General features: G+C 45.3%; 1 protein-coding gene across 1 annotated transcript in view; it reads right to left on the reverse strand.

The window, feature by feature from the left end:
- Nucleotides 1-12,291, reverse strand: part of LOC121005825 (E3 ubiquitin/ISG15 ligase TRIM25-like) — a 35,171-nt gene that overhangs the window by 6,067 nt on the left and 16,813 nt on the right. The window lies entirely within an intron of this gene.

Genomic DNA, 12,291 nt, shown 5'->3' on the forward strand with positions numbered 1-12,291 from the left:
TCTGTAGCTGGAATTGCTGCGCTCACCGGGGAAAGTCGTAATTCTTCTTCTGCTGGAACTTTTTGCGGTGAATCAGATGTTTTTGGAGTGACACAGCATGTTTTTCCCCGCGGTTATGCCCTCGATGATTCGACGTACCTTTTTTTTTTCCTGTGTCTCTTTCTCTGTGAGAACGGAACACCAGACCGTCAGCTGTGTTGAAAATTACGCTGTTGCCAGCAGAGTTCGCCATCTTGTGGAAAAAAAGCAGAAGACACCGAAATTTGTTCGATTTTAGGCTACATGACCGTATGTGTTTTGCGGTCCGCCATACGCCGTATGCCATCCGTTGTTTTTTTTTGCGGATCCATTGTCCTAAAACGTACAAGAATAGGACAAGTTCTGTTTTTTTTTGCGGGGCTACGGAACGGATATACTGATGCTGACCCATTGAAATGAATGGGTCCGCATTCTATCCGCAAAAAAACGGAACGGACACGGAAACAAACAACGTTCGTGTGCATGTAGCCTAATGAATACATGGTAGCTAGAACCAAGGAAGTCCACCGCTATAAGGGACCGCACGTGGCGTGGGTTCAGTGCAGAATCAAATCACAATATTCAACAGAGAACACGTTATTTTTACATCTTGGTAGATGCCCCTTACCTGGAGTGTGAATTACGTTCAGCTCATTGGCTTTAGCAGCCACCTACTGACTCTTCCCATACTATAATATACATGCATGTGTAAGAGGGTCGAATGCAGCCTTGCTTCTGACTGACCTATTCCGTTACACAGGACTTGTCAATGGATCATACCATTCTGCTGTGCAGACAGGGGCCACTGCCCTAGTGTAAGAAAGGTTAAGTGTGCCATATAAGAAAGCCCATGTAAGAAAAGCCATGTTGTGATGCTATGTCCAGCGAGGTAACCAATTATATGTGCATTTGCAGTACCCCAGTACAGGGGGTATCTGCAAATGTTATGTATGGTAATGTAATGTTATGTACACCCAGCATGTCCTGGTATGGTTGGCAGGGACAGGGTTAATCACCCTGTTACTCCCCTCTTAGAAGGATTGGGCTGGTCCTACCTGCTGTCTAGAGGGGGAGGGGAGTTTTAGTCTAGAGAGAGAGGAGGGAGGAAGCCAGTCCATGTTGCTCCTTCTCCCAAGGCCTCAGGATCCAGAGACTAACCGATCTCTGTGAAAGTGACTGCTTCTGCTACAGCAATAAAGAAGAACTTAGAATCTGCAAGGTAACCTGCAACTACAGCTATACAGACTTTGCTGCGCGTGATAAAGACGTTTCAGCCATTCTAGAGACCCTGGTTCAAAACTGTATTTTGTGCCCAACGAGAAGATGGCGACTGGCCGCCTGCCAAGTTGCATGACTTGCTCAAAGTGTAGAAGTTAGTGGTCTTATGTTAGAATAAGCTGTGCTCGTGTTGGCAGTTGACCAATTAGCCATAATGAATTATGTCAAGTACGGCTTCAGTATTAACCCTTAGGATACCGGAGGTTTTTTCTTTTTTTTGCGTTTTCATTTTTCTTCCCTATCTTCCTTGAGCCATAACTTTTTTATATTTCCGTTCACATAGCTGTGTGAGGGCTTCTTTTTTGCGGGACAAGTTGTACTTTCTAATTGCACCATTAATTATGGCATACAATGTAGTGAAAAGCGGTGAAAAAATTCCAAATGGGGTGGAAAAAAAAGCAATTCCTCCACTGTTTTATGGGTTTTGTTCCTACAGCGTTCCATGTGTGGGAAAACTGACTCATGTCCTTCATTCTTTGGGTCAGTACAATTACAATGATATCCCATATGTATCTATGTCTATGTATTATGTCTAAATAGTGTAAAAATAAATGTAAACTTTGAAAAAATTAAAAAAATTTACATCACCATATTCTTTGTGGGACAATCTGTAGTTTTTATTGGAGTGTGTGACTTTTTGATCACATTTTATTACATTTGTTTGGGTAAGAGAGGCTGTGAAAAAATGGCATATTGGCCATTTTTGCCCTTTTTTCATTACGCCATTCGCCGTATTTGAAAAATATTTTTATATTTTAATATTATTATGTTTTCAGTCATGGTGATACCCATGATGTTTATTTTTTTTATTATTTAGGTATTTATTTTTTTATTATACGGAATGGGGGATGAATTAAACTTTTATATTTTTAAAAAAATTTATATATTTTTTTACAGGTTTTATTTTTTTACTTTTTTGTAATTATTTTGAAGCTCGTATTTGAGTGTACAAAATCCATTTTTTTTATTTTGAACAATCATGGACTTTTAACCCCTTAGGGACCCATGACGTATCGGTACGGCATGGTTCCCGAGTCCTTAAGGACCCATGACATACCGGTACGTCATGTGTTGTTCCGAACACCGCCGCCCGTTTCATGTAAAAATAAACAAAAACGTCATTTTCCCCAAATAAAGTTAAAAAAAAATTGGTAAAAAATAGGGGGGAAAAAAAAGTATACATATTAGGTATCGCCGCGTCCGTATAAACCGGCTCTATAAACATATCACATGACCTAACCCCTCAGATGAACACCGTAAAAAATAAAAACTGTGCTAAATAAACAATTTTTTTGTCACCTTACATCACAAAAAGTACAACAGCAAGCGATCAAAAAGGCATTTACCCACCAAAATAGTACCAATCTAACCGTCACCTCATCCCGCAAAAAATGAGCCCCTACCTGAGACAATCGCCCAAAAAATAAAAAAACTATGGCTCAGAATATGGAGACACTAAAACATCATTTTTTTTGTTTTAAAAAAGCTGTTATTGTGTAAAACTTACATAAATAAAAAAAAAGTATACATATTTGGTATCGCCGCGTTCGTATCGACCGGCTCTATAAAATATCACATGACCTAACCCCTCAGATGAACACCGTAAAAAATAAAAAATAAAAACTGTGCTAAATAAACAATTTTTTGTCACCTTACATCACAAAAAGTGTAATAGCAAGCGATCAAAAAGTCACACGCACCCCAAAATAGTGGCAATAAAACCGTCATCTCATCCCGCAAAAATCATACCCTACTCAAGGTAATCACCCAAAAACTGAAAAAATTATGGCTCTCAGACTATGGAAACACTAAAACATGATTTTTGTTGCTTCAAAAAAGAAATCATTGTGTAAAACTTACATAAATAAAAAAAAAGTATACATATTAGGTATCGCCGCATCCGTGACAACCTGGTCTATAAAAATATCACATGATCTAACCTGTCAGATGAATGTTGTAAATAAAAAATAAAAACGGTGCCAAAACAGCTATTTCTTGTTACCTTGCCTCACAAAAAGTGTAATATAGAGCAACCAAAAATCATATGTACCCTAAACTAGTACCAACAATACTGCCACCCTATCCCGCAGTTTCTAAAATGGGGTCACTTTTTTGGAGTTTCTACTCTAGGGGTGCATCAGGGGGGCTTCAAATTGGACATGGTGTAAAAAAAAACAGTCCAGCAAAATCTGCCTTCCAAAACCATATGGCATTCCTTTCCTTCTGCGCCCTGCCGTGTGCCCGTACAGCGGTTTACGACCACATATGGGGTGTTTCTGTAAACTACAGAATCAGGGCCATAAATATTGAGTTTGGTTTGGCTGTTAACCCTTGCTTTGTAACTGGAAAAAAAATATTAAATGGAAAATCTGCCCAAAAAGTGAAATTTTGAAATTGTATCTCTATTTTCCATTAATTCTTGTGGAACACCTAAAGGGTTAACGACGTTTGTAAAATCTGTTTTGAATACCTTGAGGGGTGTAGTTTCTATTATGTAAGCCTCGCAAAGTGACTTCAGACCTGAACTGGTCCCTAAAAATTGGTTTTTTGAAAATTTCTGAAAAATTTCAAGATTTGCTTCTAAACTTCTAAGCCTTGTAACATCCCCAAAAAATAAAATGTCATTCCCAAAATGATCCAAACATGAAGTAGACATATGGGGAATGTAAAGTAATAACTATTTTTGGAGGTATTACTATGTATTATAGAAGTAGAGAAATTGAAACTTGGAAATTTGAATTTTTTTTACAAATTTTGGGTAAATTTGGTATTTTTTTTATAAATAAAAATGATTTTTTTTTTACTTCATTTTACCAGTGTCATGAAGTACAATATGTGACGAAAAAACATTCTCAGAATGGCCTGGATAAGTCAAAGCGTTTTAAAGTTATCAGCACTCAAAGTGACACTGGTCAGATTTGCAAAAAATGGCCAAGTCCTAAGGTGAAATAGGGCCGAGTCCTTAAGGGGTTAAAATGCAGTTATTACTGATAGGGATGGGCGAATCGACTTTGGATGAAACATCCGAAGTTGAGTTGCTCATCCCTAATTACTGACAATTGCTCATTTCTTATGTTGGCCTGCCACCTGGTGGCCAAAATAAAAATTGAGTTAAAGCTGAGTGCATTTAAATCAATAACCGGCATCCTCATTGGCCACAGAGGATGCCGGTAACAAGCCCGGAAGCGCGAGCTTCTGGGTTTTTGACAGTTTAGTGACATCACGGCATCTAAAGGCTTTAATTACCACGATCGTCATTTTTGACGGTCGCGGTAATTAGACGTGGGTCTCTGCTGTTTGAAACAGCAGAGACCTGCCGGCCATGACGCGGCCTGCACATGCGAGCGGGCGCCATGTTTGCCTATTGCTCCTATTGCTCTATTGCTACGGCACGGGTAGCAAAAGAGTTAATCAATTATGAGTGTTATTTGGATGTGTGTTAACCAATTCTGATGATACTTTGATAAGTTACACCCGTCACACCCCGAGTTCTACACCTGTCTGCTGAACTCCGTTATTCCACCGCCGCGTCATTCACCTGTAACACGTGGCTCGATCCCCTATGTGACGGACCATTGTGTTAGACACAACATTTTCAGGTGGAGAATGCGGGTACCTCAACAGCCGCCCTAGCCGCAGACCCTGATACGGAGACCAGGAAGACCGCGGTAAGGAACCCATTGTGTCTCTTGAGCTCTGGTCGCTGTGGTGTGTGATGTGGTGCCTGACCCGTGTTCTGGTGTGTTAATGCATGAATGTGTGAGTGGCTGACATAGGCTAAACCTAGGAGGGGTCTGACCCTGCCCCTGAGCCAAGCAGAAAGTCCGGAGCTTATGGACCGCCTTGTCCGATCCCTGTCTCTGGAGGCCTCTAGCTCTGGTGGAGAAAGGTTGATGGACCTATTCTGAGGGAGGATGTGAGAAGTGGCAGTGTATAAAGCTGTCCTGTAAGATTGGATAGGGACCCTGCAGTTACTCGTTGGTACCTGAAAAAGCCTCCAGAGGTCAGGGATTGTTCGATGCTGATATTAGAAAATATGCAGAGGTTTTGTGTCTAGTCACAAAACGGAACGCTGCCGGAACAGAAGACGTCCTGATGCATCCTGAATGGATCTCTTTCCATTCTGAATGGACGAGGACTAAACGGAAGCATTTTTTTTCCGGGATTGAGATTCTCATCTAAGTCCGACCAAAGGGGGTGGACTTAGATGACAATGAGGGGAGGGAGCAGCTAGCCTTCTGCTCCCTGTTCTATTGCAGAGTGTGGATGATTGTTTATGTTGTGTCATGTTAAGTCGAGGACACACTATGTGCCTTTTTAGGTCTTATGTAGTATTGTCACCTCTGGATCCATTATGCTTCCAGCCCGTTGTTTGCATATTTCAGGTGGGACCATTTAAATATTATTCCAGAGGCAATAGATGCCCTTTTATACTTTTTATACTTGCACTAGCACTAGTTAGAATCCTCATCCAAGGCCATGGAGGCAGGCAGAGACTGTTGAGGTATTACTCAGTAGGTCTGAACCCTGTAATCATGAGATCCCCCTTATGTGTGTGTCACGGCCTAGGTGCGTGCCGCGACATTTTCGCCGCACATGCTGGTTGCCGGTGGCAACTTGTTTTTATGCATGTGTGTGCGCTTTCCCTTTTAGGATGTTTCCTTTCCCTGCTTTGGTGTGCACGGGGTTAAGGTGTGCTTGGTAGGTGTGGTGGGTGTGACCTCAGGCCTCCTATATGTTGGTGTGGTGGAGCCTGAGTGTCAGTTTGGTTGTTTGTCAGCTTGGTGTGGAGCTCTGCTCCTGGGCTGAATGATACTGTCTGTGTGAGCTATCCTTATTTGTTATTTTGTATATCTTGCTTTGTCTGTTGTCCCCTCCGGTGTGTTTTTGTCATTCCTCCCCCCACCTGGTGTATGTAGTTATGGTTCGGGTTTTGCTTGGAGGTTTGATTGTTGTATGAGGCTTGAGGTTTGATTGTTGTATGAGGCTCCGAAAGGGGCGTGCTTTCCCAGAGGGGTTAAGCGAAGACTCGCCTGTGGGCTTTTCCAGCTTGGAGCCACCTTTCATCATGGCTACGGCAGGTAAGTGAGGATTGCATAGTTATGTTACTGTGTAACTTACCTGCCGTACTGTTTAGCCCATGGCCTTCTATCTTGCTTGCCACTGGGCCGTTTGAGACACCATTCATCCATGGTGTTGGATGAATGGGTCGTCTCTGCCCTGTCATTAGGCCTAGGGCTTTGTAGGGATAGTAGGGTCAAAGGTTGGTGAGCATGGGCCCCCTTACCTTCTGAGGCGGCTCATGCGGTAGGAGTCTAAGGTGAGTTCAGGGTTGCACTAGGTGGTGACCTGCTCCCTAGCAGTCTCTGCCTTTGCACGGTGGGGGGTTTTCCCCACTCCCCGCCGTGACAGTGTGTGAGCGACTACAGCTGAACCTGTTAAAAAGACTAAAGATATAGTTCTTGGCGACCTTCTGGTGCTGACAAGTGCCCCACGCTTATAGCAAGCCCAAACCAGCCACCTGACCATGGCTCACCTAATATGAGGTTTCACCTCTCCCTCCCAGTCTAGTTATGAAGTGTTGCAATGTTCTTAGTCCAGCCACCTTGCCGGTGGTGGATTCAGAAAACGGTGGAGGGCCTGGAGAAAGAGCGGGGAACAAGCTGTAATCCAGCCTCACTGCAGCGTCTGATCTGGGTAAGGAAGAAAAGGTGAACATCCATGCGGACTCGAGGTATGCGTTTGGTGTAGCACATACGGTAACTTTGGAGCCGCAGTTTCTTGAGCTCTGCAGGTAGGCCTATAAAGTATGCTGAGGCTATACAACCTAAAAGGACAGCCGGGGTGAAGGTGTCAGCACACACCAAAGAGCAGACCCCTCAAGCTCTGGGGAATACAGTGTCAGATCAGGCGGACAGAAAGGCAGCATTACTCCCCTTGATGGCAGCCATGCCTGCAGTAGACATAGAACTACTACGGACCCTCCAGGAACCAGACATCCACTCACAAGTAAAATGTATGGATGGAGAGAGGTGCCATACAGGGAGAAGGAGGGTCTTGGCATATACACACTCGGGTCTGCCTGCCCCGTTACTTGTTTTCCATGAAGGCTGCCCTTTCCTAGTCAGTGGTCCATAACTTAAATGGCCATAGGTTTACTGAACTGGTTTGCTCCAGGGTTTCAGAATGACGTTGTGAAATTTGTGCAAGGCATAACCCTGGTAAGCCTACCCGAGTACCCAGGAAGTGCACCCCGGGACCAGAGAGTATAGGTGGAATACATACACCTACCCAAGGTGGGCACTAGGAGTATGTCTTTGTAGCCAATTAATGTATTCCCAGGTTGGCCGAAAGCCTGGTTAGTGACTACCAAGCTAAGAAAATATTATCAGAAATAATCTGTAGATATATCAGAAGTGATAGAATCAGATAAGAGGTACCCATTTTCCGGGGGGAAGGGGGGGGGGGGAATAATGGGACCTTAGGGATCACACAAGAAGTACCTGGACAGACATACTTCTATGAAGTGGGTAGAAGCCTTTCCCGATAGTACTATATGCCATCTGTACTACATCTACTAGATGAGAAAAGCTTAGTCTGTTTGAAATTTTATTTTGCTCTGCACCAAGGACAGGGTTACATTTCCCACAACAGCTACAAGGAGATTACTCCATCTTGACCTCCTATCTGGTAGAGTTACATGAACACCTGTCAAAAGTGTATTCACATGTTTTCTCTTCTATACCAGATCCTAATTCTCTTGAAGGTACATACTCTCTTGTTCCTGGAGATTGGGCAGTTCTGAAGAGACATGTGAGGAAGACCTTGGAACCAAGATTCAATGGTCCATATCAGGTGTAACTGACAACACCCACCGTTGTCAAGTTGGAAGGAAAACCAGTCTGAGTTCACGCCAATTACTGTAAGATTGTCAATCACCTCCACTGCTAGCTGACTATACACAGGAATCTGCAGTGCCTTTCAGCTCAAACTGCAATTCCACAAGGCTCTACCCGCACTTCTATACAGTATATCCCCTTCAGGGAACAAGCTAGCTTGGACAGGGATGTCAGTGTCATCACCCTACCACTGACTGCTGATTCAGCCCATACAGTGTGTTTCTTACTGTAAACCTAGAGGTTCACTAGTAATCAGTCCTTCTTCATGGGATCCTCAACACCCTGCCCAAGGTACAAGACCCCACCGAGGTGTCAGGGCACTTTCACAGCCTGCCTGTAAGGTCACCACTATATATTCCTTGGCCCCAATACATACAGAGTGCTACATCCACAGTAATGTGCAGAGAGGCCGTGAGGAACCGGAGCAGGGGATGGGAGTGGTAGTGGCTCTGACCATAGGATGTGCCACAGTGGTTTGCCTCAGGCCATTGCTTACTATGGCCGGTGCAGTGAGCGGAAGACGCACTCTGTCTTCACTAAGGGCACTACCTGTAGTTGATGCTCCTGCCTGAGTGCAAATCCTTTTCCCAGATGAGAAGTATGGAGGCTGGCACAGTGGTAAATAACTGCACTTGTGGTATGCTAGCTTGTTAAAGTCCCTCTCTCTTGACCCGAAATTGACGCCGAACAAGAACCCCATTGAAGTCAATGGGGACCCGAACTTTGGGGCACTAAAATGGCTGTAAAAAAGTCATAGAAAGGGCTAGAGGATAGGGAAATGACATAAAATACATAAAAATAAAAATAACAATCTTGAACCAAGAGGCGGAGGTCCAAGTGGAGTAGGAAGTTGAGGAGGCTGTGGACGTGGCGGTGGAAGAGGCAGAGATGCTGGAGGAAGAAGCCAACACTCTTTTTTTTATTTTTTTTTTGTGTGTCTGTCAATCTCTTGTGTGACCTTTAGCCATTTTTGGGGGTTTGGCCAGTATATTTCTCTCCTCTGCCAATATAAGACATAATAATCTTGAGCCAGGAGGTGGAGGTCCAAGTAGAGGAGGAGGCAGACATGGAGGTGTAGGTGGAAGAGGCGGCGGGGGAGGAAACCAACACTATTTTATTTTTACTTTTTTACATGTGTCCGTCACTCCAGTGTCAGGTTGCTAAGGGCCACAGGGTGAGTTTGGTGCTTGTGTGTCCTGGGTTAAAACTGGGTAAAAAAAATTCACCTCAGTTATAGATCTCACACATCCCCTGGGGACTATATATTAAAATAATTTTTCTCCTACTATAGTAAGACAGATGCCAAAGGGGTGTTCTAAATTTTTTTAAAAATTGCCAGGGTGTCACAGACACACTCCACAGAAGAATTTACTCTCCCACATTATTTCGATGGATGCAAAATGGGTCGTCTTATTACAATTCTTCAATTTTTTTTGCGGGGGGTTGGTAACTGTCGACCACCAAACATTGGGAGATGGCAAAGAGAACGCACAAACTGCGCTGGAGTACAACAATGGATGGGTGTGCCTGATAAACTTCTCTACTCTGGCCATGGTACGGACAAGTCCTGTGGGGTTCATGCCTGGTTCCTTTTAATGAATGTGAGCTTACCCACGTTGGCTGTCCATGGGACAGTGTGGAGATGCTTGGTGACGATGGTGGACGTGATGGTTGTTGCTGCCACATCCTATGTTTGTGGGGTGGCAGGTGCCACTGTCGCTCCAGAGGGGGAGGAAGAGGCCGAGACCGCAGCAGAAGAGGGAGCAGGAGGAGCCTCTGATGTTTTGTGGTTCTACTCCACTGCAGCTCGAGCTTTACGGTTAGATGCCGGATCATGTAGGTGGTGCTCAGGTTGAGAACATTTACACCGCGCTTCAGGCTCCGACTGCACAGCGTGCAAGCCACCCATGTCCTGTCATCAGCACACTGCCTGAAGAACTGCCACGCCAGGGAACTCCTTTGTGCCAGCTTTGGTGTGCTATGCGCGTTGGGCAGTAGTAGGCGTACTGGCTGGGGGCCAACCGCTATGCTTTTGCACCCTGCTCCACCTTTTGCTGCGCAGCTGGCGCTGTGTGACCCCCACCTCTTCCCCCGAACTGCACACGTCACTCTGATGACCTGGATGCCATGTGAGGTCTACGACCTCATCATCCTCCATATCATGTTCCACCCACTCCTCACCCCTGCCCTCCTGGCCGGCCTGCACACTGCAGAAAGTCCCAGCAGTTGGCACCTGTGTTTTGTCATCAGAGACGTGCTGCGGTGGTCCTCCCATGTCCTGATCCTGAAACATAAGTGGTTGGGCATCGGTGCACTCAATCTCTGTCACTTCTGGGGCAGGGCTAGGTGGATGGTCCACGAAAACACTGCCAGCAGACTCACCAAAAAGCATAAGTGACTGCTGCTGATGTTCAAGGGGTTGAGTTGGAAGACGGATGCCAGTGGACCGCCAGTGCCAACTCTGTGCTTTCAGCAGTGGACCGGGTGGAAGACAATGTGAAGGAACTGGAGGTGCTCTCAGCCATCCAATCTACTAACGCCTCTACTTATTCTAGCCTCACCATTCGTAGAGCGGTATTCGGGCCAACAAAATGTCGCAGACCGTCCTGTTACCTGCGTGCACCAGAGGAAGGTGTTTAATTTGGGCGCGTAGCTGGCTCATCCTCTTCCTGCAGCAGGAGCTCCACCACAACCAACACCAGCAGCATCACGACCATGGCCACATCCCTTAGTTGATGCTCTCTTCATTTTCTTACGGTAACCCACAAAATTGGCAGACAGACAAATAATTGTACATCTGTGTCACGGATGTAAAAGAGGTGTGTAGGACAAAAAAGAAATAGGTCACACCGGCCCAATAACAGAGTGATTAACTATTATATATCCCTGTCACTGGTGCAAAGGAGTAGGATTGCACTGAACAAAAATGCCAACAGGTCCCCCTCCAACTGAACAGCACGATTAAGTATGGTATTTCTGTGTCACTGGTGCCAAGGAGTAGGATTGCACCATCAATAATGCCTACAGGTCACCAGCACACTTTTTCCAAATAATAAAAGCCTAACACTGTCCCTGCCTGCAGCAGCGTCCTGTCCCCACACTAGTCAGAGCAGAATGGCAGCACACCATGTCAACCAGCATTTATTCCTCCATGGTCACATGGTGCACCGGCCAATCCCAGCCATGCTAATACTAGGCATTACAGTGAAGACTTCCAAGTGCCCACAGCTTAAAGGGGTTATCCAGTATCTACAACTTCCCCCAAGTGCCGGGCGTCACCTGCGATGCTAAGGAGGCTCGTCCCCGTCCCCGCCTGCTATTGGCTGTCCCCCCCCCCCCCCGACACCGGCAGTGCGGGGACCATGAGCGGCACAGGGAGCGGCGACCCTGGTAAGTATATTCCCATGGAGGGGCCTGGCTGTTGTAGATACTGGATAACCCATTCAAACTCTTGTTGATTGACTGCACTGCAGCCTTTCAGCAACCTTTATTTAAACTACGAACAACAAACTCGAATATGGACTTTGGTGCCAAAATCCATGTTCGGGTTCCGTACCCGGACACCAAAATGTCCGGTATGATCCCACACGTGGCGGTCCGGGTTCACTAGATAACACACAACCGAATAACAGTCATAATTGGTTAATACTGAAGCCGTACTTGACATAATTCATTATGGCTAAATGGTCTATTCTAACATAAGACCACTTTGAGCAAGTCATTCAACTTGGAAGGCGGCCAGTCGCCATCTTCTCTTTGCGCACAAAATACAGTTTCGAACCAGGGTCTCTAGAATGGCTGCCAGAGGAAAGCTGAAAACATCATTTTCCCTCCTCTTGTGTCAATGTCTGAGGAGCTATCCCGCATTCTAAGAACATGAGGGAGACTTGGTTTCATTCCGCCTGATTCCATGTTCTTATGGTGAAACTTTCTGCATCTCCTTCCCCTCAGTTTGCTCCTTCAATCCTTCGGCAGTAGTCAAGTTCAAATGTCTCTGCTCATGATTGGTTGTCTTCAGAACCTTTTTACCAGGGGCGGACACAGACAGCAGAGGGCCCCTGTGCAAAGAATGTGACCAGACCCCCATGACGATTTC

This window comes from Bufo bufo, chromosome 6 (genome assembly GCF_905171765.1).
Source record: "Bufo bufo chromosome 6, aBufBuf1.1, whole genome shotgun sequence".
Taxonomy (NCBI): domain Eukaryota; kingdom Metazoa; phylum Chordata; class Amphibia; order Anura; family Bufonidae; genus Bufo; species Bufo bufo.